The sequence below is a fragment of the Megalobrama amblycephala genome, linkage group LG11 (assembly GCF_018812025.1).
Source record: "Megalobrama amblycephala isolate DHTTF-2021 linkage group LG11, ASM1881202v1, whole genome shotgun sequence".
Classification (NCBI taxonomy): domain Eukaryota; kingdom Metazoa; phylum Chordata; class Actinopteri; order Cypriniformes; family Xenocyprididae; genus Megalobrama; species Megalobrama amblycephala.
In genome coordinates, this window is record NC_063054.1 from 22,485,452 (window position 1) to 22,494,133 (window position 8,682).

Sequence of the window (8,682 nt, forward strand, 5' to 3'; positions counted from 1 at the left end):
ACGCTGGATTTGCACAAAAGATTAACATGACGGCACATGCTAGTCGATTTGAGTTGAATCAACTCCACAGTAACTACATAAATTAAACCACAGAAACGTCCAGATGTCCAACTCTGGTTTGAACAATGCAAGTCTGAACATCGTTACCGAAAATCATTTTGGCTGAGTGTGAGATTCTCCAGCTTTGTTGTTGTTGAGCAACCGAAGCGCAAGCTGTTAAAGCTCCACCCTATTCTAGAAAGTGGGCCAGGATCAGCAGCTCATTTGCATTTAAAGGGGTATTTTGAGCTGAAACTTCACAGACACATTCTGGGGACACCAGAGACTTATATTACATCTTGTAAAAGGGGCATTATAGGTCCCGTTTAAAAATGTGGCTGACAGAGTTGACCGGTACACTACATTTAGAAAGAATTAGGTATACCCTAAAAGACAAGATTTTGTTATTTGAAAAAGTTTGGCTATACTGTTTGGCTATATAGTATAGTATATAGTATAAATAACCAAGTCAGTGATCACAATGCCCATGAAAAAAGTCATACTGGTTTGCAGAGACATAAGGATGGGTAGATGATGACAGACAAAGCAAATAATCTGCTGAAGGTGTGACTCAATTGGACATGTGAATGCATGATTACTACTATGGCGTTTTAGACTTTTCTTTACCTAGAATAATTGTGTGACTTAATTTTTAAAGATACTGATGAAAGATGCATTTAAAATTCACTAGGCTCAAAAATTCTGTACACAGAGTAAAAAAATTGATTAGAAATAATATCAAACAGTTACTTTGCAAGTATGTGAGTAACCACACAAAGGTTCGAAAACCTGCAGGGCAACACGCTCCAATGGTGAAACCAAACTTGCCGTAAATTGAAACAGCATAGTTTCACAATGCTAAAGAACTTCTGGTATAAATACCTGGCAAAAAAAATAAATAAAAAAAACAGCAAAGCTAACAAATGACAGCAGATGATGTGCTGCAGGTGCTGTAAACCAAGACACTTATCAGCTTGATCTAAAAAAAGAAAACACATGTAACATTTTGCACCTCACTGTTACAGCTAGTTTTCATTTTTCTTTTGATAACGTTAGAATAACATTAAAACCACTTCTACACTCCTACACGGCCACGATTTTTAATTAGGAAACCGTTCATAACGTATATCTAAAATCAAGCAACACTTATTATGACAAATGTTACTAATGACCCTAAATGATCTTTATTTCAGTCTCAGAACAATTTATATATACACTACCATTTAAAGAAATTTGGGGTCAGTAAGATTTTTTTAATGCTTTTGAAAGAAGTCTCTTAAAGCTGCATTTATTTAATCAAAAATACAGTAAAATACAGTAATATTGTGAAATATTATTACAATTTAAATCATTTTCGATTTGAATATATTTTATCATTTATTCCTCTGATTGCAAAGCTGAATTTTCAGCATCATTACTCGTTTTCAGTGTCACATGATCCTTCAGAAATCATTCTAATATGATGATTTGCTGCACAAGAAACATTTCTTCTTATTATCAATGTTAAAAACAGTTGTGCTTATAAACATTTTTATGATTTATTTAAAACAGAAATCGTTCATAAATATCTTTACTGTCACTTTCGATCAATTTAATGCATAGTATTAATTTTTTCGAATAAAAAAAGTTTTGAACGGTAGTGTACATTGATCAAAATAATCAGTGAGATAGAGAACAGAATGTGAGAGGTTTTCTATGTGCGAGAGCGGCTGACAGTATCAAAACAGCAGCTGTGCTGTGTGTTTACTGCTCGCTCAAAGCTGAGGCCGCCAGGAGGAAGCACCGAAAATCCAACAGACACACGTCATCCATTAATAACTAAACGCATAAATCCCTCGATTCAGCTTAAAACAGAACTCCCGCGAAGAAGGAGTTTAAAAAGCAATGATCCAAACGTGACAGTAATTGTGTTAATTCAGCGCTCCGAGTGGAATTCTCTTTCTGCATGCTGCTGTGGGCCAGAGAGACTGTTGACTTACACGGAATTCCTGGTGTGGTTTTTATGGGCTTCCATTGAGTTGAACGCTTCCACTCTTCCACCCATAAACTTCCTGCTCGTTTGCGCTTGTTGTTTTTAACTGGAGCTCAATTCAGGCCAGATGTGGACTGGCCTGTCAATCTTTTAATTTATTAGTTTATTTGCGCTTTAACACCACGTAAGATGACAAAGATGAAAACTTTAAAATGCCAAAGTGCATGGAGAAAATGATTTACAATCTGACTGAGGTAACAACACAGGCATGACAATCCCAAAAATCCAAGAACAAAATCATCCAATCAGGATTTGGCCTGTGGCAACAGCCAGTGCGATTTGCTTTGGCACAAACACTGATGAGGGTGAACACAGAGATTATAGACACGCTCACTGCACAGTGACTGATGATGCCAATCACTCACTACCACCCAAAATGCCATGTGAGAACAGAAGAAAAGGCCCATCTGAACTTAAATGGCTCAGCTTGCTCTCTCGTTCTCTCCATCTTTTTCTTTTTCTCCTTCTCAGAGGCTGGAACTCGGTCAAACATGCCTTAGTGCTGACGTGGGACGGCTATGGGAACATGTTTTCATACCCAAGGCAGTTATTCTCTGTGAAGAGCTTTACTGGTGGGCTTATTCAAACAGGAGGGAGAGAAGAAATGCTAAAACTTGTAAAAACTCAAATGTACCAGAACACTGCTGTTCAAGTACTATGATACATGAGAGTTTAAAATACACTTAATCCAATATCAATCATTAGGCATTAATGAGGTCGATGTAAAATATCCGTTTATTTTCCTACTCTAGTTACTCAATGCCATCTGTAAACTCAACCAAAATGGGATAGGCTCTTTAGAAAAATTACTGTTAAAACCTGTCAGTTTATGAATCATCAGCATGAGAACGCCTGGAAAAAAAAAAAAAACTGTGGTTAAACTGATCGTGAATGGAGTATATTCAGTCATTTTCTTAAAAGAAAGAACAAAAATCATAAGTATACAAATAATGCAATTCATTAATTTAGGGAATTCGCATTTGATGAATAATTCATTTGAATTCTAATTGTTGTGAGCAAGAAGCAAATCATGACTTGCAGAGGAAACACACTGAGGGTGGATTTATATCAGAAATGTAGGTGGATCTTAATTAAGCTATTAATTGCGCTGCAAACTTAGGTCAGACAGACTCATCCTCCCTGAAAATATGATTTAATTATGAGTGCTGACAGGGGCTTTTTGCACTACCTTTCTTTTCCAATAAGAAAATGTATACATGACGAAATTCAACAAGAAAGCTTACATTAAATGGGATAGAAGGACTTGTATTGTAATGTATTGTACTTTAAAACAGGGGTTTTCAGACTGGGGACCGGAGACTCTGCAAGGGAGTGTGTGGAAATTTTTAGGAAAAAAAAAAACAGTGTAATAATATTAAAGAGAGTAAATAAATGAATTAAAATAAATGAAAATACATAAAAGTAATAATTACCTTACAACAGACATCTATCACAACACAAATATGTATTACATGTATTAAGATTAGGTTCAGTTTGCATCATTTACATGTAATCAAAACCCATAGGACTTCCTTTTGTGGAACACAAAAGGAGATGTTAGGCAGAATGACAGCCTCAGTCACCATTCACTTTTATTGTATGATGCAAAAAGATGCAATGTTAGTGAATGGTGACTGATTTCCCAACATCTCCTTTTGTGTTACATGGAAGGAAGAAAGTTGTAGGGTTGGAATAATACCATGACAGAATGCTCATTATTTGAAAGAAATATCCCTTTAAGGCATCAACTAATGACAAATGTACATATGTGATCTCCATTAGAGGAGGGACAGTGAGCTTGAACGCATGATACTGTACATAAAAAACAATGGCGTCATATCTGCAACACGAGATTATCCACGTGTCTCCATACATTTACAAACCTAAAATCATTTTACATTTAAATAGACAATAACGTGGGTTTTGTTAGCTATGGTTTCCTACAGTCTACCTTAAAGGCTTATAGAAGGGGGAGGGGGCAAATGTGTAAACAGTTTTATAAAAGGGAAGTGTTTAAAAAAAAACCGATAGAGTATATCACGAATAGGCTATTATAGAGAAATGTGAAAATAACTTAAAATTCGAAACTAATGTAAAAATACTTAACGACACGTTGCTGGTTGAACAATTCAGTGTGTGGGCAAAAGAAAAATATACTGGATGGTTCAGTAGCGCCGCAGACAAAGGAATGCACGCGCAGCTCAAATTGCTGCATCACCTCATTTCAAATGCCCTCATAACATTGATTCATTCAGACGCTTGTCAACTCACTTACTGAATAACCGGAATTAATTAATTAAATGAATCGTGTTTGGAATCCTGTCCAAAAGAAATAAATATATACACATTTATATTCACGCGTATGTTATTATTGTCCAGCACAAAATCATCATTCCGGTTAATATATTAAGCTATTATTATGATCAAGTGGCTTTTGTGTCCATGTGTGGGATTAGAGATTTAAACCTGAGAATAAAACCGCCAAGTCATTCATAACAACTTAACAACCAATCTACATAAACCAATACAATTTACGGATATTTTCCACATTAGCAGAAGAGTAATTCTCACATCGCATTCCCGAATGCGCGCTCGCGCTTATTACATCCACCTCTGCTGGTGTCCGTTAAATTGCTCGTATTATTCAACGCAGAACCTAACGTGCTAATGCGAAACACCTGCATCATTGAGTGAAGTTCGTTGAGTTTATTCACCATCATTGAGGGAAGACCGGAGATCCAGCATTCCAGCGTGCGCGCGCTGAAAACTGTCCCTCGTTCCTTTAAATGGAAGTCGAGACGTTTGCATTGGCTGCTGAACCAAATAAGGCTCGCCGTCCCTTACACAGCAAATATTCTGCTGATTTTATGGGGATTAATCAGTGTGTAATGCAATGGCTGTGGTTTACATCAGAGATGTGCTGCGCAGAACAAAGACAGCTTGCTTCCCATTTTTACAACCCACTGCAGTAAGCACATTTTCCTACCAGCCGCGTATTTTTATCCGATTGCTGTTTGAAACCGAGATGAGCTGATATGCAGCGCCTGCTCTCTATATTGAGCCCTTATGCATATTAATAATAATAGCTAATAATAAAAATACTAATTGATAAATAATGTTAATAATAAACCTATTAACCGTTGTGATATTTATTAAACTACTGCGATAAAAAAGCACTTTAATTCTCAACTCATTAGGAAGAAAAAGGAGGCGGGAATCTACACCGGGGGTCTCCGTCGTTGTTATGATCGGTCAAGGCCGAGTGACAACTTCTTTTCTTTAAGCGAAAACAAGCCATGCCTGACCCTCCTCCCCCCGGGATAGCAGTGCATCCCACTACTAGCAAACACACTCAAACTATTGTCACCGCTGCACAACAGGATGTGGTAACTACGTTTAAAAGGGAGTGTGTTTTCAGCTGAAGTAAACCCTGGCAGGCATGCGGTTTAGCTTTTTCCCCTTCTGTAATATTTGCCAGTATATCGTGAAACAAAGCCTCCAAGTACCTGGTAGCTGTGAAATAGCCCACTCAAACGCACAAGTTTGGCGCTCCGTTTCCATTTACGACAGAGGCATCACATGTAACGCACAGGAGGCATCGAGAAAAAAAAAATAATCATGCAACTCACCTTCAGCCTAGTTATTTTTCCTTGTGATCCAGCCCTTTTGTCCGTTTAGCAAATATTTTTTTTCACATGATGACTTCCTTGCAGACTCCTAAAGTCCCCGGGGCTGCAGGGAGATCACGTTTTGCCTTGCACTCTTATAATATTATTTTTTCTTTAGAAGAAAGAAAGCACGTTTATGGTTGTAAAAGTGTATATAAAAATGTGTGTATGTGAATGTGTGTGTGGTGATCTCTGCAGCGTGCGGCTCCGTCTCCTCTGTTTGTTACACTCGAATGAAACGCCTACTCTCAATCGCTACATTGTTGACATTCGCGCACTGACGTCATCCCATCCCTCATTCACAACATAGCGCGCTGCGCATTGCGTTGCTGCCTCCAGTGGCAAGGCACCTTACTCCAAATATGTGCGCAGCCGCGGTTCGCGAATTAGAGTAGCGGTGTGTGTTCCGAAGCCAGTTTCACGAGTACAGGCTGATCCTAGACGAGGATTGGGGCTCGCGTCTTGAAAGACTTTAAAGGAGAATACAGATTTAAACTGACTGGCGGTTTGAAATGTGTGGGTTGAATAGCGAGCTGCTCATTACATCGTTTTCTGCTATTCTGTCATTGTGATTTCGCTTTTTGTACTAGGCCTTTCAAATGAGTTTAGTCAAAAATTGTTTGTTTTGGTTTTTATTTCTGAACACATTTATAAGCGAATATTTCTCATTGTAGGCTTATTTTTTCACATACAGAAAAAGTGATGTTCGGAGGCTATTGGTTTGGGGTTTGTTTTTAATGACCCTACAAGTTTATTAGGCTAAATCATCAACATATGAGGAAAATACTTTATATTTTTGAATATTTTAAATATGAAGGAGGAATAAAACTTGATTAAGGTATCCTGTTTTTAATTATTTGGAAAAAAGGAGGTACAGAAAAAAACTACAGCTACAGGTTTTATTTTACTATGCAAAACAATTCACAGAAAATCAAAGCTCACAGGAAAAATCATACAACATAATTAGTTATTAATATTTAATTGGTCCTCTCTTGTTTTTGCATGTTCATAATTTTTTTGTCTGACAGCATGGCCACAAATTATGTCTGTACAATTTGGCATGTTTCATTGTGTTATCACAAATAAAACAACTGACTCCAAGCACAACTATACACTAAAAAATAATTGTTGGTTTAACTTAAAAAAGTAAGTTACCTGGTTGCCTTAAAATTGAGTTCATTGAAATAAAAAATTTGAGTTAATACAATGAAGGTGATTGGTTTAATCAACAGAAACTCAATACGTTATCTGAACCACATTGATTATTGAAGTGATTTGACAAAAGAAAATATGTATTAACAAATCATGAAAATATATATTTTTTTACAGTGTACAATATGCTTACAAAATCTAATTTTTAATAATTTGAATAAAGGGTGAAGATGTCCATTTTCCTAGCACTTTTGGCCACTACTGTATTTTTCTATTATGCTGTGATTTCGCTTTTTGTGATAAGTTTATTAAATAATTGTTATTTTATGTTTTTATTCGTTTTACTTTTATCTGTTTTTTTTTTTTTTTTACAAGTGAATATTTTTCAGTGTTTATCTTCCACACTGCAGCTGATATAGATATAAATCTTGTCTTTTATATTGAAAGATCAGAACACTTCAGTCATTTATGGTGTTGACTGTTGCACAAGAAACATTTACAAGGACTAAGTACACACATACGAAAGAGCCAAGGAGTTCAAGAAGCATTCCTGCACTTAGTGACCTTTCCCTGTGGTCTTCTCCCAGGGGCCCCACCGTACCGTTGGATTGACTGACTGAGTGATTTAAGGCAGACCATCAAAGTCATGGGACTTTTGATTCCCACCATCGTTCTAATGGACAAACAGAGAGGTAGATAGAGAGGGAGAACATGGGAGATATAATGTAGACTTTGCAGTTTGGACAGGGCCTTTTACTTCACTGACTAACCAACAACTGAGAGAAAGTGCCCCCACTGTAGCTTAAACAAACATAAAGCACCAAATCTTCCCTCAGCAATTACCACTTCAACACATTGTCATATCTGAAGCTCATATGGAGCGCTTGTGGAATGGATTTCTCTAAACCTCCTCGAGCAAGACAGTGGACAAGTACTGACACGTATATATGCATATGTATATATGGTAGAAAGCACATCTTCATACATACATACATATACAAACACATATATACAGTATATATACATATACACATATTATATATATATATATATATATACATATTATATATATATATATGTAATTTATACTTGTGATGGCAAAGCAGAGTTTTCAGCATCATTAATCCAGTCTTCAGGAACCAGTCTAATATGCTGATTTGCTGCTCAAGAAACATTTATTATTGTTATCAGTGTTGAAAACATTGGGCTGCTTAATATTCTTGTGGAAACCATGATCATTTTTACATGATTCTTTGATGAATAGAAGAAAGTTCAAAAGAACAGCATTTATTTGAAATAGAAATCTTTTGAAACATTATGAATGTCTATACTGTCACTTTTAATCAATATAATGCATAGAAGCAATATTAGCAATATTGACTTTTAATTATATATATATACTGTATATAATTATTAATATAAATGATGTTGAAAACAGTTGTGTACATTTTTTTTCAGGATTATTTGATGAATAGAAAGTTCAAAAGAACAGCATTTATCTGAAATATAAAGCTTTTGCAACATTATAAATGTCTATTCTGTCACTTTTGATCAATTTAATGCATCCTTGCTGAATAAAAGTATAAAATTCTTTCCAAAAAAAAAAAAAAACGTACTGACCCCAAACTTTTGAACAGTAGCCTAGTGATAATGTTACAAAAGCATTCTATTTCAGATAAATGCTATTCTTTTGAATTTTCTATTCATCAAATAATCCTGAAAAAAATTGTACACATCTGTTTTCAACATTGATAATAATAATAATATATGTTTCTTGAGCAGCAAATCAGC

General features: G+C 35.8%; 1 protein-coding gene across 2 annotated transcripts in view; it reads right to left on the bottom strand.

Annotated features, from left to right (window-relative positions):
• bach2b (BTB and CNC homology 1, basic leucine zipper transcription factor 2b) overlaps positions 1-6,057 on the bottom strand; it is a 119,442-nt gene extending 113,385 nt beyond the window's left edge. For both annotated transcript variants that reach the window (XM_048206757.1, XM_048206755.1), the window contains exon 1: positions 5,701-6,057. The gene's annotated coding sequence lies outside the window, so the exon portion shown is untranslated. The remainder of the gene's footprint in view (positions 1-5,700) is intronic.
• Positions 6,058-8,682: the final 2,625 nt, after the last annotated feature.